General features: G+C 40.4%; 1 protein-coding gene and 1 long non-coding RNA gene across 6 annotated transcripts in view; one reads left to right on the top strand and one right to left on the bottom strand.

Annotated features, from left to right (window-relative positions):
* Positions 1-26,173, top strand: part of LOC117206721 (multidrug resistance protein homolog 49) — a 74,573-nt gene that overhangs the window by 17,095 nt on the left and 31,305 nt on the right. For 2 of the 5 annotated variants that reach the window (XM_033446307.1, XM_033446310.1), the window contains exons 1-2: positions 9,530-9,681; positions 11,629-12,015. The exons of the other annotated variants lie outside the window; for them this stretch is intronic. The gene's annotated coding sequence lies outside the window, so the exon portion shown is untranslated. Of the gene's footprint in view, positions 1-9,529; positions 9,682-11,628; positions 12,016-26,173 lie in introns of those variants that run through there. 5 annotated transcript variants of the gene reach the window in all.
* Positions 11,961-13,294, bottom strand: LOC117206722. The gene is made up of 3 exons (XR_004487428.1): positions 13,253-13,294; positions 12,572-13,052; positions 11,961-12,418 (listed from the first exon to the last, which is right to left on the bottom strand). It is a non-coding gene; the product is annotated as an uncharacterized LOC117206722 (long non-coding RNA).

The raw sequence follows: 26,173 nt of genomic DNA on the forward strand, positions 1-26,173 counted from the left end.
CGTTTCAACCCCTTTTCAGCAACGTTTCCAGTGTCGCACCTTTTCTCCACTAGTTCCCGAGGGGTTGTTCTCCCTGTTTTGTTCCTGGTTGCGGGCTGTTCGCGGACCCGCAACCGTGAATCGCGTTAATGCTCGTGCTGCGATTTATGGATGTTGCCTGTGCATCCCCCGGGCAGAAAGAGAAACACAAAGCAACAGAGAAAAATGGAAACAAAGAAAGGAACGCTCGTGAGAAGTGAAATAGTGAGAAGGGTTAGCGTTCTAGCGAAAATAAAATCGAATGTGAAACTGCGGCCGAGGGGAATCTTTCTTTGAGAGCTGCTCGTTTCGCTCGCCAGTCGCTGATTGTTATTTCAAAGTCAGCTTTGCAATTTCAACGCTCTCGCAACACGACGATCATTTTTACGCGACCATATCGATAACAAATGTTGTACTGTCGTTAGCTGTTAATGTAGTTATGGCAATACGTTTCGTATTATGCCGACGATATCGCTTAAAATTAGTTATCGTGATACTTTGTGAGGTATATTTCGCGAATCTGTAATTTGTTCAACTCCTATGTTGGCAACCAAAATCTCCATACTCGTTTGGTAATTATAATTAGGCGCCTTGAGTTTATTCTTTCTACACATCAAATATAGAATGATAGTTCTCATCTCAATTCCATATTTTCCCTAAAACGTTAGTCTTTCGTTTCTGTAGTTCATCAAGTACAGTCGTAAACAAACAATTGATGTCAAAAAATTCTATATGAATATAGTCTGATACTAAAGTTACTTATCACTCTTTCGCACATACGAAAATTTTCAAATTTCCCGCTCTGTATATTTCGGTTCATTAATCAAGGGAATGTTATTTTCATTACGAACTTGCCTATGCTTCACGATATATATTCTCATCGCCAGACAAGCTTCTAAATATATCTAAAGTTTGTATACTTAGAATTTCTCTGCACGATTTTGTTGTAGAAATGTAACTGACAAAAATATCCAAGAAATGGAAATTTAGCGTGGTTTTGTGTCAAAAAGAACGTAGCAAATTGCCAACATAAGGATTAAGTCTTCGCTAGAGCGAACGCAAACGCGCGCGATTGCATGACGCTCATAATTGGAAAAAATAGTACGAACGTTGAATGTTACGCGGATTGGATTACGTGTCAGGTAAAATTTGCGGATGAGGGATGGAAAGAGAAAAGAGCGCAAGGGAGTGACGCGATGCGAGATGAACATTTCTGGTTCGGGTTTCGATTCCGCCTGTCGCCGCACGGCTACCGCGCGTAATCCGCTTTGCGGACGCGTGCGAACTTTTAATACCTCGGCCCGTGTTCGCCATCAGGCCGCGTAAGTAGAAAGTCTGACCCGGAGATTCAAATCCTGAAACATCGAAACGAGCGCAACGAGCTTTTCCTGAAAAAAGAGAGGTGCAATAAACTGTGGAAGTTTAACTTTAACGTGTTTTGCATTTCTGCTAGCAAGGACACGCGAAAGTTGCAGATTTTTCTTCCACCCCTTTTTTTTTATAGTCGTTTAAAGGGAATTACGTTTAAACGTACTATAAAACGGGTCGTCACATCACGAGTTTAAAACAGCTTTTAAATATTAATGGATAACTGTATTTTTCATCGTTGATCAAAATCATTTGAATTAGTCACTGGAATAGCGTTTTTGTATTTCCATTTTTGCCTCTGTGGTCGCATTATAGAGCAATTTTTGACGTTCTTTCTTATCCTTTTATATCGCGAAGAAAATCCGTTGGAAAGACCTTCGCCAACCTGATTGATTTTTCACAGATTCAACGTAATCGTAAAGTTAACCACGCGTATTGGTCGAAAGTGTCATACAAACAAACAAAACAATGTAGTACTTCCTTTGCTTCCAGCCACATTTCCTTTCAATTTTGCACAGTACGTATACGATAATAGTCGCTCGTCTTAAGAAGAAGAACTATGTTTCGGAACTGTGCAGATAAACACTAAATAGCGTAGTTATGTCAAGTGTCTTTCGTCCGCTTTAATATATGTGACATTACCAGCCCGCGATTTTTCCCTCAGGAGGATCGGCGGGCGGCTATTAGAGAAAAAACATCGTATAAAGATGAACGAGTTGTCAGATGTAACAAGTTTGTTTATCTCGACGTTTCTTAAGTTTATAGCATAAAAGCATTTTGTTGTAGCTAATTTCGTTTTTATCTGAAAAATGAAGTGGTATCGCTTATTTAATGATGATTGAGCTATTATTCCAAAGGCTACGGTAATTAACGTCTCTGTTTACTTTTTCTTTTGCTTTCAGTAAATTTCATAATACCATCAGCCAGGTACATAATTGTCACTTTATTTGTGAAAAGAAAACAATATATTGGGTTGGTAACTAAATGATTTTGTCATTAGATGATAATGACAAATATCCTAGTTGTCAACTTATTATTTACTCTTCAAATATTTTTTATCGTAAAACGGTAAAATAATTGACCGTAAATTCCAAGGTTTTTGAATACTGCGTTATTGTCGTATTTCTCATTCTTTTTCAAAATTTGTCAATTTCAAAACTTGATCAGCACGATTTTTAAATGGTTCAAATATGAGGTCGTAGATGATAGCGGGTCGTTTCTCAAAATTCATATGTCGTTTCACAGCGTAGAAATTGTTAATCGCGTGTACGAAAGATACAGAAATTTTGACTAATGAAATAAAGACAGATATTCGTCGATGTAAACGGTATAAACGGACCGCGTAAGTTCGAATTGCATGAAATCATCGGATGTAAGCCGTGAGTGATCGCAAAGGCTGTCTACGCGTGTATTGTAACCTTCGTTGGGTAGGCAACCGCTGTTTGATTCGTAGCGAGGAGAAGAGCCACTCTGTCCTTCGTTAATCGACTCTTTTCGTACTGTAAAACTCGCGTTTCCATGCCGATGGATTTTGTCAATATGCGAGAATGCGAGATACGCGGAATTAATAATATTGATTATTCCCTTTAATTTCGATCGTAATTTAAATTAAAGGACCGAGAATATTCCTTTGCCACGTCTGAGTGAACGTCTCCTTTATGACTTCCATGCAACGCATCGTCGATATTTCTTTTCGAACACGAATCGTTTGTCGGGAACCATAGCAAAAGAGTGTCGGAGAATCTGAATGGAGAAAGCAAATAGACGATCTCGATTGCATCTAATTAACGTTGTTGTAAATATCCAGTGTCTCGCAACAAATCGATTCTGTTTACGGTTTGCCGACATCGAATAAATTACAAGCAATGTCGAGTCCCTGCATTAATTATGAATTATCTGTCGTGCGCGTGGCCGCTACGATATCAGCGCGTACAGGGGAGTTTCTATGGAAAAGCGATCGCTGCTAGTTGAGCGTGAAATAAGTTTTTCACGATCGAGAAAGAAAAAGGCACAAGAGTATCCGATGTTCTTTGAGAACGCTGCAATCTTATCCTCCGTTTTTCTTTTTAACGATCATAAACAGCGAGATATTAGAATCGTAATTTTCGCAAACTCCAGCTTCTTGACACAATACACCGATACTCGTACACTTTGCCCCTTTTTCCCTTTTTTTCTCTCTGTTCTTTTATTTTTTTCTTACTTCGAGCCGGAGAACAGTTTATAGTTTATACGGAGCTTTTCGATTGATTCTCGTTAAACGAGCTGTTTGACATTGACACGGAAAATATACACCGTCGAGTTATGAGAGCCGAAGAACGTCAACGATGTGGTAGCCAAGGAGGTAAAACGTATATTAAAGGAGAGAAAAGAAGAAGGATCTGCACCAGACGTTGCATCTTGATGTTATTAAATGGCTTTTTCTGCTTCACCCACACCTTCGTAATGTTTCTGAGCCTTCCGAAGGCTTTTTTTGCTCTCCACCGTCTGATCCCTCGGTTGTTCTTCATTCCATCTTTTTTTTATCTTTCATTGCCTTCTCTCCCATTTTTCCGCCGTGAAAACACTGTCCGTACTTTGCCTTCTCTTGCACGACGTACTTACTCCCTTTTTTTTTTTTTTTAAATCGTAAATTGCTCTTGGTTCTTTTTTACCTAGAACGTGCTCTTTCCGTGCTAGAACTCTTTAAAGATTTTCTTTCTCTTCTGTTCCACCATGGAACGTACGTTATTGGGGTCCTTCGAGTTACGATATCTGTTACGAAAATTCTTCGCCGTTCTGGGAACTCGAAGCGTTTGACGACTTTGATAACGCGTTTCGTAATAAGAGTCTTGTCACAACGTATTTTTATTGTGCAATTGTACCTTCTTTTTTCTTCTCTTGAAATCGCGTTTATCTTTCTGATTCTTCTCTGTCGTAAAATAAACAGAACAAGAGACATCACGAATAATCTTTCAACAAACTTCCCTTGTTTGCTGACATTTCTTGGAAGTTTCGCTGCAATTTGCAGCTGAAAAAGCACTTCAAACCACTTGAGAAGAATATTTATTCTCTTCCCGAAATCTTCCCGATTTGTAGGTAAAACGTTTGTCAATTACGCTATCGAGAGCTATTCCCACCTTCAATTTTCGTTATTTATCCCCAGGCGATCTACTTCCTCTAATCAAGTTAATCGACCACTAACACTTTCCATCTATTTTTCAACAATTATGCAATGTTATATAAAACTCTCCGCTAGCATCTATTATTACACCATCTGCCCTATTATCTCGTCGTTGTTATACTATTTATAACCATCCTGTCAATCGTATCAATTTCAATCAAATCTCAATGAAGATCAATCACTCATCGTTTGCCAAGTCGTTGCCCTTAACCATGTATCTCGTATTTCTGTCCACCCCATCGTTCTACGCGACCTTAACTCAATCTACTGCAACCAAAAATTTTTCCCTAAATTTAACGTAATTTCCTCACACACGGTATCGTTGTCGCTTACGTATTTCGTACAGGCGGATTTGCTAGTAATTTTAGGGTCGATTCGAAGTCCAATGCTCGGCTACAATCTCCTCGAATGGATACCAATTAAAATAACTGGCCGGGGGTATGTACGGCTTCGAGGCCGGCGACGGTTCAAAGGGGGTTCAGAGGTCGTTGGAGTGCTTTCATAACTGTTAATAGGAAACAATTGCCGTCTCGATTAAATTCCACTGAACTATTACGGGCGTCGTCGACATCGTGCCGTAAGGAGGAAGCGGGACTCCGGCTTTCGGTCTTGCAGTTTCGAGGTTACTGGCCTTTCTCGATTCTCCAACCTCCGCCGGGATTCCTCTTGCGTACCGCTTCCTAGTTTTCCGTGCTGTTGTTTGGCTATGCACGGCTCTGTATTACTGTAATAGTCAAACTGGCCTTTCGAAGCGATTTCGTAGTCCAGGTCGTGATTTGTCGCGATACCAGCCAACGCCAGATTCCGTGATTTCCAAGTAATGCCGGTCCGAACGAGGTCACGGTTCTGAATGCCGTAGAATATCGAGCGACCTCGATGTGAATCGAAGAAGGTACTAGGGGATACAATGCGCCTGCAATTCGAGCATAGAACATGGATAGCGTTGAAAGGCCAACGAATTTATTGCGATAAATACGTAGACTCGCGATGCTTGACCGTGGATCGACGCTGGATTTTTAAACGATTCGCGGGTATCAATGTCGAGCTTGCGTGTGTGTTCCGAAAGTTTAAATTATCGCGATACTATAACAAAACATTCGAGTCTTATCGATCTTCCAGTTAATAGCGAAACGTTACAGCTTCGTTTCAAAAAACGAAAGTTCGATCGAGCCTTGGGAATCGTTGAAAAATCCAACGTTAAATCTATGGTTGAGCCTGGATCGTTGTCGTGTTGAAGGTTAACATTCAATTATGTGTAAAGGTATTATTGGATCGTGAATTACTGAGAAATATCATCGGAGCTGTTAGGTCGGTGTATGCGAAATGTCAGAATAATTTTTATGAATCACTGTACTTTTCCAATGACTATTCTACTATTCTAGATTTATAAGAGTCATCGGTTCTATAATTGTAAAATTCCTCGAATAGAGTTGTTACAGTTTCTTCTAAAATAATTTCTCCAATTCAAATATTGCGTAGGCGAAAGATCTTCAATCTTTCACAAATGCTGAATTTATGTTTCCAATAACTTTCCTGACATTGATGTTTCTTTCTCTCCCCCCCTCTCATATCTTTGTTATAATCCTTCCTTCATATAATCAATAGTTATCGATTTAATAGACGACAAAATTTAATAGATGATCTGGTCTGCTAAAATCCATGTCGACACTAAGACAACATATCGTATGCACTTAACATAATCTTCTAATATTAAACGGAAGATCTATAGTATCCCATATCTGTTACAGACACTTCGGTCAATAACCAAGTCGTAGGTTGCCGCGTTATCGATAGGAGTCGAATGTTTTCGTTTCTGTTGTAATATCGCAACAATTTGAACTTCAAATCGGCGTGGATTTGGTAAGCGATAAAGGTCGGTATTATAGAAACGAAATCCCTGTGACGATTCGAATGGCACCATTTATCGTTGCCGTATCGTTATTTGCTCGTTAATTTAGCATTCGATCACCGAAGATAAAGAGGCTCGAGGCTCTGCCCAAGTCACTGATAGATAGCTCGATCTACTTTCACCGATGTTGTTTACTTGTCGATGGCTAATTGTTGGCGATCCGAGAACTCGCCGCCGAGTCGATTATTCTAGCTGGCTGGTTTACGCAGCTTTATTAGTCGATAGTTATCCACACCACCGGTCAGGTAATACTGCCGTTACTCTACTATTGTCGCTGTTCTCCAAGCTACCTGGAAACTGTATCGCCCTGTGGTGTACAATTAATCGTGCCTCACAATAGCTCGTTACTGCCTAACCAGCCATACTAGCGGGCTGGTAAGAATTAAGCTCATTCAATGAGATGATATCGCAAAATATTGTGACTCGTTGTTATTGTTGGTTTAACACGGCGTCATTGTTCTCTGAAAAAATTACATGCTATTCTACTTATCAATTAAGAGTTTAAGGATACTTTGACTCGAGGCAAACGTTTATCAAGAATTAATTGAAAGGCTAAAAAAAATAACGAGCAATTTTCTTTGCCAATTACAAGTTTAAAAATGCTGTTATTTTAGCGGGACATTTATTAAGAATCATTAACGGAGAAGTTGATAGGAAAAGTAGTATTAGTGAGAAAACCTACAATTTGAGAAAACTGTAGATAAAAATAGATTTTGATACAGAAATTTATATATCTATAACGTAGGAGTATAAAAAGTGAAATTTTCTGCTCTACTTTTTGTATATTTCTCAATTTCATTGCACGGATACATGATAAATCTTCACTTGTTAAGAAACAAATCATTTGTTTTCGTAAGTTTATTTATAGCAAGCAGACGGTATAAATAAAGAATGATGTTTGCAGCATCAGCTTTATCTATTTTTGAATTTTTGGATTTTACCAATGTGGGTTCTAAAGGCTCGTGTAATGCTTCTGAAGATGAAAACACTTTACAGAATGTACTCGTAAGAAAATCATGAATAAATATTACGTATTGTTTAAAAACACACTTGTGTCAGTTCTTCACTTAGGTTTTTAATTAAGATTATCAAACGCGTTATAGAACTTCACTGGCAATTCAACAACTACGATCAACATGTTGGAAAGTTTCATTACATAAATATTCTCGTGCCAGAAAATTTTCGAAAATGTCCAGGATGGAGCGACGATATACACGTCGAATAGAGTTTTGTCGTTTATAGACTGAGCGCAACACCGTCTTGAGAACGTTCTTGGAAAATTTTCTGGCAGCGGAAATGGGTCACTGTGTCTACCGTGACGTCGAGGTCGATCCCGTTGCAGCCGCTGCATCTGCATCTTGCAGTGGTTGAGATCACGCTGCGTATAGACGCTAGACGTCGAATAATCGATGTCTGAGTATATGTTTGCGAGCGGATCGTCGCATCACTTCCCTCAACAGAAACTCGGAACTGATACAGCGCGCTTTTATCACGAAGCGCACTCCTCTAATCGGGCGTACGCCAGTTGAACTCGACTTGATTGCCAGTATCGTTAAACAGAGATTGTACCAATCAGAATCCAAAGGTCACGCGTAATACTGTACTTTTTTGGTATTTGATATTAAACAACAGCTAGGATTAGAGGAGACGAGTCAATCGATGATTGAAGGTAGATCAATTCAGCTTTCAGGAATTAATTTCAAGATACGATCGTCTGTCCCTATCAATTTGAACGTATATTGCAGATAGACGTGTGTCGAAGTTGTTGACTCACTATAATCAAATTTTCCTTTGTTTGTCAGATAAAAAAATGTGTAATTTGTCACTATGGTATAAAAGCTAATAAGGACTGTTATAATTGGATCAGTTGGTACAATGATATAACAGAATAGTATAAACGATAAGAATATGGACGATTGTTTCTACGATTCGATTTGTATTGCAGATAGAGATACAGATGTATGGAAATTATTAGCTTCCTATAATTGCATTTTTCTTTCACTTCAGATAAAAAATGTTCAACTTTTTACTCTAGAAAAAGAGAAGATGATGATTGTTACAACAATACTTGGATCAATTAATGGTAAAATAATAGTATAGTAACAAATGTATAAGTAATTGTTGAGGCGCAGACAGATAAATTATATAATTTTAAAGTTGCAGAAAATTAGAGATATTTAGATTATGTGTATTTATACTTAATTATAGGATATACATATAATTGTCAAAGTGAAAGGTATATCTTGGATCCACAAACGTGCAGAAGCCCATTAAAGGGGTGGTTTTAATTTGAAACATTTTAACCTGTCGGTCGAAGTCCAGCGTCTGATAAATCGTTCGGATTATATCCATTCATCAGATCGAGGGAACAGTATGTTTGTAGCCGTTGTGCTCCAGCAACCCACATTTATCTCGTGCCAAGCCTGCGCTTTCGTATTTGCGCTTTGCACAGGCCGCGTATCCGACCACGGATGTCAGTCTTCGCGCAGAATTTTTCCTACTTTCGTTTGGTCCGTGCCTCGATCGATCTTACTTTCCACGCATCTATTGTTTCGAGAAATAATACCACACTCTTATTGAAACGTTACACAGTTCGTATATAATCCTTGAATCGACCGATCGATTCCAATCCTAATTGAGAGGTCGTAAGATCGACGACGGTGAATTGAACGAAGATCATTGAGAACGAGATCGAGCGGTGAAACGGAACGAGGAGCGGTGCTCTAAAATAAACTTTTGGCATTACTCGCCGATTAGACGGAGAGAAGAGAGGATGTTCGAGATGGAAAATACCGGAACGATGCAACTTCCGTTCATTTTAGACGAGTACGTCAGAGGTTCTCGAAATACGTCATCGGGCGGCCGAAAAGACTAGCGACGTTAGACGTCATCGTTCGATCACAGGAGCGTCGCGACGCCACGGTGTGCCAGGCGGCGCGAATCTCGTCCCCAGAATTTCGACGATATCCGGTTCGCACTGGTTCCCGCTGGCTCGCTTCCGATCTCGACCACGTTCACGAACACACACGGTGCACGTCCGGCCGTGGTCGTCCCTTTTCGACTTGCGGCGTTTGCTTCAGTCCAAGAGGGATGAAAAAGAGGGGACGCGTCGTCGTTGCGTAAGCGTCTGGACGTCGAGGCACCGTTGCGTCAGTCGTTCGAAAGCTACTAAGCATCGCGGTCCACGAAAAATCCGAGGGAATAAGCGCTCGCTCTTGCAACATTAGTGAGTTTCTCAAGAAAATAATCGCCGTCGAGAAAGAATCTGCGAAAAGCCGGCACATCACCGAAGCTTTTCAACTTTGCCTCGTCTCGACTGCGCTTGGCTTCCTCTCCCGTTCAAGGTCACATCGCCTCGCATCATCTCGTTTCGCCGCATAAATCGCCGCGCGAATTTCGAGTGTGCTTCTCTCTCTGCCACAGACCTTGACGGTGGAAAATTCAAGGTCAATGGCAGTACGTCGCTTTACAATAGGAACACGAGCGCGCAGCCGCGCCGTGAGATCGAATTTTATGGTGGCGCCCAGACGACGCGAACGATACGTGATTATGGGACGGAGCCATGTCGAATGATCTTCTGTTCGCGCTTCTTGATCAACCGGTAGCGAATCAGTCGTACGATGTTGTCTTCGATTCATCGATCCTCTCGTCTATCTTTGATCAAACGTTTACCGATTACATAAGGATTGATGGCATCGTCTTTCAAGTACATATATCGAGAGGGTTTGTTTTCGTCGTGACCTTCATCTACAAACGACCTTCCTCTTCGATATATCTTTGTGAACTATAAAAGATAATCGTATCTTTTTGTTTCGAATACTCGTATTGAATAAATCGAAGGCGTAGTACAACGTGAAATAAATAGCCCGATATTCGGGAGCACGTGTAACGTAACTCGACCGTGGCATCTAATACCGTGGCTGGTCTGCTTTAAGGTGGCGCGTTATTTTCCACGCTTGAATTTTTTCACCACCCGGTTCTCCTATTAAACTCGCGCAACTGCACTTGGACGTTTGCATTTTGCACGCGGTGCAAAGTGACGTACCCTGGCGAGTGTTGTTATTCGCCTATGTTTCTTCCATTCTCATGCAGCTTCGTGACACGGGGATAACTCTTCCGATGGAGTATCATAGCTCTTTCCTGAGGTATCGTCGTTGGTACAACAGTCGCGTTTTGCAAAGCTTGCAGCAACAACGATCGGTCTTCCGCGAACTTTCTAAGGGGAAAACCGGGATTTCCTCGTTCTCCGTTCGATCGTGTCTCTCATTGTTCGATCACGTGTTTTCCTTGTTTCATCCATTAAGAACCGCGACGCGTATTCGAAGTAGCTTTAACGAAGCTATGTCGAATAAGGAAATTCGTAATTCAGGAAAAACTCGTTTCTTTCTCGCATTTGCGACGGTTTCGTCGATATTGGCGACACGTTTTTTCCCGCACGTGCATGCATAATATATGACATACGGATCGATTCGAAGAAAATTGTCGTTACTTCACCCGATGTCACGAGATCGTTTTGATTGAAATATTTTGCACTTGTTTGTTAGATCACGAGTTTCTTCCGTGTGCCATCCATCGCATTTCTATTCTGCATTAATCCCTCGCGTTTTCCTTTACGTTGTAATTCTTTGATACTACCAGTAAACTCATCTACATTAGCTTTATTTCACTGCGAGAAAATTGCGCGTTCTAAATCCTAAGAAGATTAGTACAATTATTCATATAGAGTGGTCCTCTGTACATCTCCACTTCTTATCGGTGAAAACAGGGCGCAACAAATTGCATGCCACAAGTAGAATACGAAGGGTTAATTTTCAACCACGTACTACACGATTATTTATCATTTAATCATGACACGTTCGAAATAAATCTGCGATTCGATCCACTGTTGCCATATTCTCACCATAACATCCCTAGAAAATAGCGAAAGATCAACAGAAATTGCTCGAAAGTTAAATTCGTACGATAATCGAACTCCTGTTTCATCCAGCTGTCTCTAATCACGTATTGGCAATCAGTAATTGTACGGCATAGTAAATTACGATCGGTGGCGCGGTGACGGTTGATCGGGTGCTACGACCGAGAACGAGGAAACCCAGCCGCATGTAAACTCGGGGAGACGGCGTTATCTCGCCGATGTCACCTCGAGCGTATAAAAGACGGACTCTTTCGACAGGTGGCTTCAGTAATTCATACTCGTGCGAGGCCGACCGATCCCGCCAGATTTAGTTCTCGTTCCACGTCGCGTGTGAACCTTCCCCACGAACACACGGTTGTTTGGTGCTGTGCGTGTCGAAGGTCATAGACAACGTCGTTCTGCACTCTTCATCCCCTTGGCTCCCGACGCTTCCACCCAACTTTTGGATACATCTTCGATCGATCTTCGTTGGATCACGCGGTTCGTGCACGGCCGTGGGATACGCGTGCATTGACAAGCCGCATAGTGAAGCCTAGTGAAGTTGCGAGGGACACTTATGAAGGGGTCCGTCAACGCACCGAGGCCTATCGTTGATCAGAACAGATATATTTGGGATAACGATTGGAAACAGTAGCTTGGTACAAGGTACGTGATAAAAGTGCTACCGGGGGTCTTCGTGGATTTAATTATCGCACGTTGATATCTTCTTTGTCGATTCGGCGAATTTGTGCGACGATCGTGATCATTGAACTCGTCGATAATATTTTTCTTTTATTTTCGGCGACCATAGAGTTCTATTAATATACTGGACTTGAAGTATCGCGTCGTCGCAATCGTCTGCAGAGTATCGATATTTTTGGACGATCTATATTTTTCAAACAGCGAGATGTTTGGAAGATATGGGTGTTAAAAATTGCTCAGAGTAGAGAAGAATCGTGCACGTTTATGGGATGTTTCATATAGACGGTATAGGAACCACGTGTTTGATGATACGTTTACATGGCAACGATTAATCACCGTTGGCTAATACACGGTTATCTGCGAGATCCTGGAAAAGGGTCGATTTAATCAGCGGAGGATATCAAACGCTAGAATACGCTAGAATATATCAAGTTGATGCAACAGGAATTCATAGCCTGCATTGATTTTGACCTATGTTCTACGCACGGGTCAAATCACTTATCTTTGAAGCGTGCTTTACCTTGATCCCTCGTCAGACGCATTTGTACCGTGTTAATTTATTATTCCTACGATTCGTGGATAGACTGTTTCGCTTCGAAGCAAAAGAAATTTTATAAGCGGAATAAAGTTTCATCTGTCGTTTTAACGTTTTAACGTTGAACTTTGACGAAGCCTAACGAATACGCGAAAGGTAAACGACCAAGTAGTTGGAATGCGACGGAATGAAACCCTGCGTCGCCGCTTAATCCTATTTAAAATTGAATCACCGACAAGCGGGTTCGTCTCCGTTCGTCGATGTTTCCGTGACCTTTTTTCCGCGACCTGTTGCCGTCAAAATGGCACGGAGGTACCACGATTAGAAGGAACATCGTACGTCGCTGTATCGCTTATCATCATCCCATCGTACGTCCAGATTTGCCGATTTCTCCGTACGATTCGATGAAACGAACTCGCCAGGAAAATATAACGTTTCTAAGAGGGAAATTTTCTCTCGGGACAACCTGAAATTATTTTATTTGTATTTTCTAGCGTTATTTAATTTTTTCAACCTTTCTTCCCTGTGTCTATTAATTCCGCAACAGTTCTATAATTATCGTCCGCAGTTCTCGTTCACAGTTTCTATTTATTTGTTCGTCGTTCCTTTTTTCCACGTTCACGTAGGCGGGTTCGTTTGAATAGAGCTTGAAAAATTCAAACGTACCAAACAAATCTCGGAGGACCGGCAGTTGCAGCAACGGAACGCTTGTAACTAGTAACAGAAACGCTGTACCAAAATAATCTTCGTGCGCAACTTTTATTAAAGCGTTGGCTGCGAACTGGCACAAGGCTCTGTTAGGATAGTCGTGTTCGTTGACCTACATGAATGAGAAATCGCACGATTTACCAATTTCCACGGGAATTCGCTCACTCGGTTTTGCTATTCTATACTCGTATTAATCGCGTGTATCTCGCTTCTATATTCTCGTGGTTATTACCAACAAGAACGAAACCCAAACCGGATGGGTGCTATTGCGTTGTAGCATTATTATCACACTCGAAATAAACTTCGTTGATCCATTATTGGCTTTATGGAGGTAAACTGGTAGGTTGCCAAATTTTGGCCGAGTGTCTCTGTCTGTAAACAGAATGGAAAGTGGTCGTTGGAAAAGGAAGAGGGACACGATCTCTCGTGGTGCAAGTTACTTGGCGTGTTTAAGACGGAACGATGATTTGTCGTCTTCGAAAAAGTATATTTCTCGAAGATCGACGAAGCACGAAGATGTATAGAACGCTGCACCGGGCAACAAAATATCGAAGTGTAATCGGAAATATTTACTAGCGTTTCACCACCCGGAGAATGGTTGCCGGTATATTTTTTCTCCATGTTTTATCGAGCTTTTTATCGTGTGTGCCAGCAGCATCGCGACGACGAATGGCGTTCGGCTATCGACGTTATTCCTTCTCACTCCGCAAATGCTCTCTACATTGCTTTCTTTTATTTATTTTGGTTGAAACTTGACGATCGAAAGGATTCTGTCGATTCTATCATGTCGCTTGACTCATTATCGTAGCAAAATAAAATTTCGCTGCGACGTTATTTATCTGTAAAGTGGATCAGTCGTCGCCGGAATCCCGCGCACTTCTCCCTTCCGCTTTTAATCGTGTGACGTAATGCTGCTTCGGGAATTTTCGAAATTCATGTAGGTCCACCCGCAGGTGGGAAAGGCACGATTATATAATGTCACAGTCATATTTTTCATCGACCCTTATCTTAACGACAATAGTCAAACAATATGAGATTATAGATTGTATTATTGGCGCCGTTTCGTTACTTTTTTCTGGCTATCTTCGCTTTTGCGAGGACAGCAATCGTTTGGCAGTTAATTTATTTGATAAACAATCGCTGTATCGTACTTGTTCAATTGTGTACAATAGGATACGAAGTTTTGATTGTTTACGAGAAAGCATAGATTTTTTGATGAAAGAGTAACGTTGTTATCGCGTATTATTTTGCTTTTTCGTCTGGACACGTCGAGAATTCGCGTTGACATTTTGATGGAAGTTTAATAACTCCTCCTTTTATCGTCGTTCCACGAACTTCCGTCATTATCTCTGACACGATCGTACAAGTCTGTCGACGTTTTCGCGGATATACAAACAACTTTTGTGTTTCTCAATATAAGCAACGAAACCGCAATAGCGTAGCCTCGACGGTGACGATATCAAATCTCTTCGAGTTGTTTCGACGACCGTTTCACAATTGACATTGGTTGGATTCGTTCGCAGCACAACTTTTTCGTAGTCTGCTTCCTGACGATGAGACAACTGAATCGAGATATCTACTCCTATCGATCGATTCGTCGCGTAATTAACGCTAAAGGTTAATCACGCAAAAAAGATATTATCATTTATTATAGGAAATTGTTGTGTCTACGACAATTGCTCGTGCAACTTTACCGCGACGATTATAAAACGTGCATCCGTGTATTGTGTAAATAAATACCTGTTGTCTCTGTCTGGTATCATCAATAAACTGATTTGTGAGTTGCACCACCGGTTACACCACCACTGTTGCCAGGTTATTTTCATTGCAGATACGAAATCAACGATCGTCTGTTTTGTGGAAGATTTATTGCGAACCGTAAGGGGTATCGAGATTTTCCATTACTTGTTTAAGACATTTTATATAATCGAACTTTTACCAAATTTTTCCAGTTACGAGTTACAAATTATCGATATTGGCTAACACCCTTGTACATCATTAACAAGTTTGATAGTAGTAGTAAAAAAAAAAAAAAAATGAAATTTTACTAGCGAATTGTACAAATTACAAGTAATTTGAATACTATGTTTGACGAAAAAATATGAAATTGTAAAAGAGACGTCTATTGTCTATAATGTGTAACATATTGTTACAATCGTTAAATTATTGCATTAAAGAGCTCTGATTGGAACAATTCATTGATCGAATGCAATGATATATCATCAAGACCCCACGTGTATAATCTTAATTAAGTCTTTTACAATGATACGAGATAGCAAGAAAGATCCATGCTCCACGGTTGATTGACGGCATAAGATTATATTTTCATGAATATTTGCTTACACGAAAGCTTAAAATCTTGTTCAGATTAGCCAGGTTATCTAAATTCAAGAAACTCGACATTTCTTTATTCTCATAAATCTGTCGTTTATTTGACGCCATGTATCCTTTGTTCCTATTCTTGTGTATTCGTGAATCAGGTAGTAAATTGATTTCAAATAATTCGAAACACTTTAACGAGTGTCTAATAATAATTTGTATCTTTATGCTTCTTTCTATGTTGTCTCGTAAAAACTCGTCCTCGAGAGTATCATCGTAATGGGATCGACGAATCAAAGAACAAAGGTGGTAAAATTCGATTGGCAGTGATCAAAGGGTAGGCTTTGCTCGAAGACTCGAAAGCTCGTTACCTTCGACGCTGAAATTTACGGGTCCGATCACGACAGGGCGCAGGGATACGGAGCGGAGATTTTCGCGGCGACGCGACCTTCTGTGTTGATTCGTGTAACAGCGTTAAACTCTAAACTCCCTTAACTGGATTGGACGGTCGACGAGCCGCGGATAGTTAGCGGCAGCTGTTGCGCAAAGGATTGCCAGCCCCCGTCCGTTGACAAGATCCCCGGTCGCTTTAATCTCCTTTGTTACGCGAATTCTCCACCTCCTCGTGTAGACTCTAATGACTCGAAATTCCTGTGAAACGTGGCCGTCCCCTTCCAATTATCGTCACCCGCGATCCACGGAGTTTTCGCTATCGTTATTTTTCACTATTTCTTTTTTATCACTTCCTTATTCTTTTTTTTTTAAATTCCTCTTTTCAAAACTTTCTTTTTTTATCGTCTTTCCTCCGTGTAGACTCCTCGTGTACACGGAACGAAACTAGGGAGAATTGGACGCGAATCGACGAAGCAGCCAAGCGCTTTAGAGGATGGTAACCCACGATCGGACGCTGAGTGGGATTATTCGTTGCGGATTCGAAAGCTCGTGTTAATCGAAATTGTTAGCTCGAAAAAGTTGATACGAGGTGTTTTTTAAACTTTCTATTGCTTCTACAACTGTCTGATTGGATTTCGTTTCAGTGTATCTCGATATAGTAAAAGGGGTAGATGGTTTGTTTGCATAGCTGTGATTTGTTTCCACTTGATATCGCTCGCTTTATCGCGCGCCGATGGTCGAAGATTCCCAGATTTCTTTTATGAAGCAAGTTAATACGCCAATCCTAGAGAAACTATCGGTCCTAAGGATTACTGGTCGGTAAGATCTACATCTTTTTCCAGGTTTTATTTTATGCCGTTTTATCGCTTCGATCCTCTTCCTTCGATTATCGTTGGCAGGAAAGGAGATAGGACGATAGGGTTGAAAGAAGCGTTGGAACAGTGTCAAGTTTCGGCTTTGTGATATCGACGTTACCTAGAAGTAGCGATTGGAAACAGCTTCTCTGCGACGGAGTTAATTTTTACAAAGGGATTAAGCGGTTTCGAGTCGGATACGGAGAAGAACTCGGCGCGGCGCGGCAATATCTTCCCATTTGTCACGAAAAGGATTAGTTCAGTCGCGCGAAAACGAACTTCCTCGTTCGTTCTTTTTCTCTTTCTCTTTTTTCGCTTCCCTTTCTATCCGAATTTTGAACACTGAAATCTGTTTTCCCTCGTCTTCGCTTGTTTTTCTCTGCCGGCCCCTTCGCTATTAAGAGCGTTTAACACTCTGTGACTAGGTTTTTATTTATATCAAATATTTTACTGTGTTTTATACTTCGCTGCCTGAGTGCTTATTACGTATAAATGATAAGTCAGATTCAAATGTTGGCCTATTTTCGGCTATTTAATTCAAGCGAAATTCTTCCAATGACGTTTGTACCCAACAATTTTACAGCTATCAACTTGTATGTAATTTATGTATATAATTGTTCATTCGTTATCATAATTTTTCGCCGCCGAATTTGAAATTTTATCTGCTGCAACGATGTAATCTGTGTCCTGTCAATTTAGAGTAATTAGCAATGATTAGCATATTATCGTAATATGCTTTTAACTCATTCCCGTACAATAACGTCTTTCTTTCACCTGTTATTTTTATGTGCCAAAAGATTTATCTCGAGAATAAACAAACGAATAATTCGATGAAGTTTCGAATCTAAATGTTTCGCGGCACGATCATATCACAAACCGAAATAATGATAGATGGATGGCTTATCGATTTCGCGATATCTTTAAGATCATTTACGGAATTCCCAGTCGCATGAATCGTTTCACGCCACTTTGTCGCTCTCGAAATCTCTGTTAACATTTGTTTCCGCTTCTCAGTTCGAGGAGCAACGCTCCTCTTCTTCTCTTTGACATCATTTTGACGCTAGGAAATCTTCGATGCTTTTCACCGCGCAACTCGAATCGTCGAAATCACGGAACAACGAGACGATTGTAAACACACCGTGTGTTTGCGTTCCTCGGCGATACGTCAAGGAACACATCGTCGTCGCGATCCTCGTTCGTCCGTTTCTATCGGTGGTGCAACACGATGGTACAAAGTGTACGTTCTTTGGTGGCCAATGCTTACAATCTGAGGAAACTTTTCTTCGGAATCATTGTGGCAATATTGAAATAAACGACAATCATCGTATCTCGATCGATCACAGTCTCTTATTAGTATCTCTTATTAGTCACAGAGATACGATCACCAATGAGTAAACTGAGTCTGACGTTGGATTACTTTCTGATAACACCGCCACTGTAATATCACCGGGTTCTTCCAATGCTTTACGTTGTACCAATTAATCGAGGCATTGCGACCAACAATAGATTAATCTCAATACACGACAAATTGAATGTTTCGTTATCTAGAGCAGATATCAGTCTAATCAAATATTCAGTACAGCAGCTAATCGATTTTAGAATTTATCATCCTTTTAAATAATAGTGTACGTTCTAGTACTCGGAAGCTATGTTTACTTTCGAGTAGAAATTAATCGATTTGTAAAAACTTTTCTCACGATATTTGCTCACAGCTTCATGATTTAATTAGATATTATATTGTGTGCTATAATTACTGATACATCCATATATTCAATTATGTTATACGATGAATATTTCGCTAAAAATATTTGCAATATATTGGACAGAAATGAAAGACTTCGCTTTCTTGAAAAAAGGCGAACATAGACCAAGGTTGTTTCTTGTCTTCAGTTTCGTTATTTGGATTTTTTTTTTTTTTTTTTAGGAAAAATAAACTGCTCTACCTTTGTTTGATTAATACAGATTATAGGAATAAACGAATACTACGAACATTCAGAAAAAAATGTACTTCAGAGTACTGCTTGTACTCTCAATTCGGCTTCCTAGCAATCTGCACATTTTTCTGCCGTCTCGTACTGATTAGTTCGACTCAGACTCGCTTTATTCGATGTCCAGATGCTTTTCTTGGCAACGTAAACTCCATTCGCGATCGTCGTTCTTGGCAACGAGAATGTACCTTTTTAGTGCTTAAAGAAGACTTTGCTCGGTGACCTCGTAGAAAATCAGCGCCTTTGAACGAGGCGTCCCTCGTTTCGCCATTATCGCGCGATATTTTCGGTTTACCAGGTCGATGTAGCGAGAGAAAAGGACGGGGCGAGACGGAGAATCCGAGACGTACGTCTTCTGCCAACGTCGAAGAAGCTTCCGCGAAATCGAGTTGGCAAAAGAGTGGGCGGTGTTGGCCAGACTCGCCCAAGGTTGCAGACGATCTCGTCTGTCAGGTCCTCCACGTATTTAGCCTTTCGATCGACGCACGTGGACGTCGGATCGCGTGTATATAAAAATACGACCAGACGATTTGCTCGCGAATGATACAAACCTCCTCACATTCTTTGCGAAATACTCCTTTCTTTTTCTTTTTCTTTTTTTTTTTTTTTGTTTAGCGTTTATGCTCGAAGAAATTGAGCCGCTCGGCGCGTGCAAGTGTACGGTTTATTCTCAAAATAGCCGCCGAGGCACGCGTTTGTTTCTCAGTTTGCGTCACTCGAGTCGTAATTTCCACTATGACGTATTCTTATACTTTTCCTACATTTTATACGAATCGTGCGGTTATACACGAGATGAGATTCAACGTTTGATGTAGTTCGCTAGTTAGAATATTTGAGTGAAAAAATGGGGCTTCTTATTTACTGTAATTTTTATCTTCGGCCAGACGAACTTCGTCTTGCAAACATTTTTCACGCGACCGCAAATATTAGGTCGTGATCTTTTCATTTTCATAAACAGAGTTCAGTGAAATTGAACAAATGACAATTCTCAGTCGAAATAAACTCCGCTCGAATTAATAAACTCTTATTGTATTTTTGATCATTTTTTGATCTTCGCTCGTGAAATTTGGCCCGCTTCGAAGCAAAATATACAAGATGAGTTCTAGCGTCTTCGATTTTGGAGAAACATTCTCCAGCCAGTGGATGGTTTGATGTCAAGACGTGCTCAACTCATCTTCTTTTATGTTTCTCAAAGTTTTATATACAATATGCGGATGAGGATTACCTTGTCGCAGTCCTTTCTCGAAGGAGCTGGCAAAATCAGGTTTTCGTTTGAACTTCTTCGTGACATGATATTCGATAAAAATAATCAGGAAGAGTCACAAGATATAAAAAACACACGCATCATGAAGAAAAGATAGTGAATTCCATTGTCAACCCTTTACATTCTAAGAGAAAACATCATCGAATTATTGATAATGAGCCAAGAGCTTGGCTCGTATATCGCACGATTCGCTTCTTACGCCAGAAATCCAGAATAATCGTTCAATAAACGAAAGACGCTCAGTTGGAAGCTCGAATTGACTAACGTTATCGCTCACAGAAAATCTAGAGATACGCAGATATTTTGGATATTTTTGGTGATTCACGAGACTCTATTACGTAGAATTGGATCAGCGCTTCTATCTTGTTCGTGAGATGCTCGTTGCATAGAATTATAATAAATTTATCGTCTGAATGAAACGACATTTACGATTTAACGCGGTTTGTTGGCTCAGAAAGAAAAGGTTCCTCTGTGTGCTATCGAAACGAAATATTCGTTTGTTTGGATAGTTTTAATAAGCGGAAAGATCGTAAACGTCGATTAAATTGTTCCAGTCGTTGTAAAGCGAGTCGGAGACGCGGTGTACAAGCGGTAGAAGCGGTAGGTCCACGGAACGTCTAAAATTAGTCGGCGGCCGATTACGGAATTCGTTGGTTCGCCGACTAGACGTCGACTACGAAAAGGAGGCCGCGAAACGCGTAATCGTGATCGTTAATAACGAAGGATACTTAAAATAAATTCTCTCGAATAACACGGTCGGGCCAAGATAAATATTGAAACCAGATGACGAAGAAAAATAAGTCATCATACCATTGATCGACCATTTGAACGATAAACTAACTTGTGTTTTCACATGAATATCATAGATCACCATTTCAATGTGCTAGCTTTTTAACACTAGAATTAACGTGAAAGTGACGGATTTCGTATTTTGTACTTTTGATAATATTATTTCCATTGTTTCATTTTCGTTCGCACGGTATATTGTTATTTAAATATGGATTAAAATGAAAAGTTATAGAATTAACTAATTCATCGCTTATCGTTTCGACAGATTTCAAATTCTTTGTTTTTGCGATTATTAATCATAATTATAATCATCTGTGTGTATGATACATTTCGGTCGGTAGTTCTACCGTTTAATAAAAAATTCACAATCTGGAAAGGGACGAACGTTTTTCAATGAAACGTTTCCTCCGAGCGGAAAAAGTTGGTTCAAGCATTCATCGTTGGTCGAACAGAGCATTGGTAAAATATTCTCGAATTCCAGAGGAACTTTTTTTCCACGGGACATCGTTAGATTCGGATCTGGAAACGCGACCGACAACCGTCACGAATTAGATGATGGCGCGGTTCTCGAACTCTCCACATGCAGTCGGGTTTAAGGCCGCGAGAAGTGTGCCCGCTGGCCGTTTGAAAATACAATGGAAATTAATTTGTCGGACTTAACGAACCTCCGAGAGCACAAAGCAGCCGAGCACGGTAAAGCGGAATCGCTTTAATTATAACTCTCCTCGGTCGAGGATCTCGTCGGCGGTAGCTTTATAATTCACGATTTCTGTTCTAGCGAAAAAGCTGCCCGCTGAAAAATTCCCACCTTTTGTACCGCTATCAGTCAGAGATGATCTCAGCTCGTGGTGTTGTAATATTTTTGTTACTAATTAAACGGCCGCAGCCTCCGTAAATTACGCGTCGATCGTAAATACGCGAACCACGGCCAACTGGCTACGCGTGCTTTTGACAGATACCACTGGATTAAAAGGTATCCCTTTTTTCAATGCTGGCTGGCCCGCGTTGCTATCTGCGAGGTGTTTCGTTCGTTTCATCGTTTGAACTAATGTATTTAAGTATGGATTCAGAAGGAAACAAAACGTCGAGAGCTTGTTATTTTTGGATACGCTATTAAAAGGTTTAAAAAGAATAGGGTACAAGTCACGATGTTTTCAATTTCTTATGAGAATGACTCGAACTTTTGTGGAAAAGCACAAATTGCAAAGTGCAAATTAATTTATTTTTGCTTGTACTGATTATTTTATACTTTATTAAATTAACATTTAACTGGTATCTGATATTTTCTGAGATTTAACTTTTCGCTTTTTACGACTAAATAAATGAGAAAGATACAGTTTCATTCACACACATAGGGAAGAGCGCGTAACGGACGTTCTATGGTCAGAAGCACTGGAAACCGCCAACGCTAATCGCTACGCCTGTCTGTATCTGTCCATATACATTCTACCGTAAGATTGCTTTCGACGTATAGGCTGTGGTTACAGCTGCACGCGATTAACGATGCATCGAGATTTACATGGAACTAAGCAGATGGATAACGAGTAAGACCGTAGCTACAGCGGACGTGAATCCGCACAAACTGGCGCTGTGACAAACTCAGTACGTCAAACCGTCAAATGCGCGTATAGATTCTAATGGACGTATGCATTGCGATCTTCGGATCTTCTGTTCGCTCGCTCTAACTGCAACCTGAAGATTATCCAAACATGTAGTCACTAATTCATCGTTCGATGACTTATTCCGCAACGACTTGCCTGTAATTCAGATTTAACAGCAATTTTGCGAATAAACATTTATCGATCTTTGGCAGAATTTCAGAAGATACACGAAACATTGTTCCTGGAAAAAATTTTTCGAGTCACCGGTGACCACGCAAGGATTATGCGACGCTCACCGCGGAAACTCCGTTGGAAATTAGTTTCCAAGCTTAATGGAGTTTCGCGATTGCGAAAGGTGCCGCGACGAACGACGAAAGTCGTCGGCGAACTTTCCGTGTAACTTTAGCAATTTTTCCCATTAGCCGCGATTTTTCAGCTGCGGAACACGCTCCTGACGAAGTTTATCGCCTTGCTGGTGCGGTAGTAAAGAAAGAAAGAAAGAGGGCGAACGATATCCGAGCAGACCGACTCGCGAATACATTAGCGCGACAAAACTTCGCACGGATTGTTTTCCTTGCCGAAATTTGTTCTCCGCCGTGTTACGGGGATCTCGAAAAGATTGGTCCACGAATTCGAAAGAAAGATTACGATTCCCCTGGGAAATTAACATAGAACCATGGAACTTGCACGTTTCTAACAAGATTAGTATCAATGAAGCTGTAAATTGTTTCAATCACTACGAACTTCACGAGCTAGCTACTATTTCTAAACACGTTCAAATCGATTCACAGTATTAATTCACAGTATTATCCTAGAAATTTCCATGGTTTTCACTATTTCACTTTAACGTTACACGAATGCTTCAGGTATTTTTGTTGGGTATGACATTATACGTCATTATGTTCGCAGCGATTTACGCTTAATCGCCAACTGATCTTCGTTTTGTCCATATACAGGACAATTTTCTTACATAAAAATGATTTGGGAAGAATTACAGAAAAACATCGACGATCCTCCAGAATATCGAATATCCTTCTCTATTTTCTCTTCTTCAAGGTTTTGGATCATTATCTGTACGAAACTAATCTTCTGGCAATAAATTGCCAAAAACGTGTATCACAATGGAAATATTATGGAAATTATTCGACAAAGAAATTCCATTCTTTTAAAATGAAAGTGTATTTTCGACCAATCGCGAGGAGAGACGTCAACGGGAGTCGTAAATTCCCGTTACGATTATAGCAATCGACACCACGAGTTGATCGATCCCCTGATTTCCGTTATGATAATAGGGGTGATTGAGTTAGTATAACACCGTGATTCACAGAATTATAAGGTTTTATTTCCAACACTTAAGTTACACTGTTGAGTAGATATGATTCCTAGATGACAACTTGTCGCCCGAAGGTAAGATAGATATGCACGCTAGAGCAAGGCTCTTATAATGGAACTTCGTATGTCAGTGGACGTAGCACTAGAGGATACTTAATAGAGGAAGTGATTGTTCGTGTTTAGACTTAGACGTTAGAATTGTACTTAGTTGCTGACTTTTCTAGCGGTGTAGAAGAAGTAAAGTTGAGTGACGATGCTGTGTCGGAGGAAAGCTAGCGATGGGTATGTCTAGCGCACGGGACCATCGGACTTGTTCATAACGTTTTTGGTCAGGAAGTGAGGGCAGTATGCATTGCTTCTGACTGGATAAATGGAGGTTGGTAGACTAGGAAGGGTCTTAGCCGTCCGCGATAGAAAGTTGCTATTAGGAAGCATCGTACGTGGGAAACCTAACTTTCCCTTATCAAGCCGTGGTAGACAATAGTCCTTAGAAAGTGATTTAGAAAAAGATATTTGTTCGGTCTGAATGACCTTCGCAAGCAAATTACTGGGATTTATGATGGGTACTTAAGGCGATTGAAGGTACGTCGTAAGGATAAGCGGGCATCTGGTCTAGGTAGACGGTCGCCCGACCGTAACAGGAAGACTTCGGACTGTGGACACTTTCAGGGTGAAATAATTTGTTCAAAGGACGAAATCTCTCGATTTCGTTAATAATACTCGACGAGTAAGTTTGCGAACGGTATGACAAAACGGTGCAAATGCGAGTCCATATCTCGTTGGCAAGGCCTTCCGCTCGACTTCCGGTTCCACGGGCTCATCGATGATTTACGAGCCGCGAAAAAGAGCGGCCAGAGCACCGGGGATAAGACGTGTCCCGGGCACGAGAGGGTCGGCCTTGCAACTTCAGAGACAATTTATCGTTGCATCGATCCCGCAACGAACGGGAAATTTTATAAACTGCCTTTCGAGAGGGCAACGAAGGAAAAATTGGATCGCGTGTACCCGGCGGTGGAGAAGGGCGAGGGGTTATTGGAACGGAGACAAATGAAATCGGAAAGCTCTCGTTCGCATGAAATAGGATAATTCGAAATTGACCGGTCCCCCGATGTCGCCGATCCCTCGCGGCTCTTTATTACTCCTCGTTTCTCAATTCCAGCTTTGAAAGCAACCGTCTCGTTAATAAAAGCTCAACTTCCAGAGAACTTTCCGTTCTCGTAGCTTCTTGCCCATTAGATTCTCACTGAATTTCGCGAGGATATCCAATCGAATTCGAGAATGTCGTACGTAGGTGAGAAAGATATTATTTATTATTATATATAGAAATATATAGAAAGATATTATATAATATATAGAAAGATATATATAGAAAATATATAGAATGATATATAAATATATAGAAAGATATTATATATTATTAATATAAGATAATATTTATTTATTTACTTTCTATTGGTGCAACAACGTTTGATGAAGGTTGTAAATGTAGTATCGTGGACGAATGGCCTAAGAAATATCTGATGAATCATCGTCACTTAGGTCTATCCGTAATATTGTTTAAGTGCCTTTAGGTCAAAAAAGGCCTGGCAGTCGTATTAGGCGAATCATAAAACAATATCGCGGGAAGGCCTAAGTGCTGTTAGGTCGAAAAGGGCCTGGCAGTTTTATCGGGCAGTCGAGTAGAAGAGTCGTCGATTTGCCGAGTTGTTACGAGTTGTAAACTATCAATTGTGAGTTGTGAATTAACTATTTAGTTATAGCACATTACTGTTTGTGTTTCTTGTCTAATCCATTGTAAATAGATCTATTGATCAATAAACTTATTACATAGGATAAATAAAAAATTCCTATATAAATAATATAGGTATAGGTAAATAAAGAAAGATAAGTGCGAAAGATTAGTGTCAACTGTAAATCTCGCTTAGCTCTTAAATAGAATTTAGCAAGGTACGAAAAAGTTTCAGTTTTTTTTTTATTTAATATTTCACATTCACAATTTGTCCAATTTGGACATTTGGTAGAATTTTTTGGCTGTTTGATTATCATGTGGGTGGTTACCCCCAGCGGGGTACCATCTTCGTGTTTGTTAAGTTATATTCTTTATGAGATCTGTTGGGCGTTTCCTTTTTAGTCTTCTTTCTATGCTCGATGTTTTTTTTTTTATATTTATTTATTTGGATTTTACAATTTGTCCAGTAGGACATTTGGTAAAATATTATAGCGGTATACTAATATAACATGTGCGTGGCTACCCCCAGCGGGGTACCATCATCGTGTTTGTTTGGTTATGTCCTTTGTGAGATCTGTTGGGTGTTTCCTTTTTAATCTTCTTTCTATGC

This window comes from Bombus bifarius, unplaced genomic scaffold, assembly GCF_011952205.1.
Source record: "Bombus bifarius isolate JDL3187 unplaced genomic scaffold, Bbif_JDL3187 scf7180000008008, whole genome shotgun sequence".
NCBI lineage: Eukaryota > Metazoa > Arthropoda > Insecta > Hymenoptera > Apidae > Bombus > Bombus bifarius.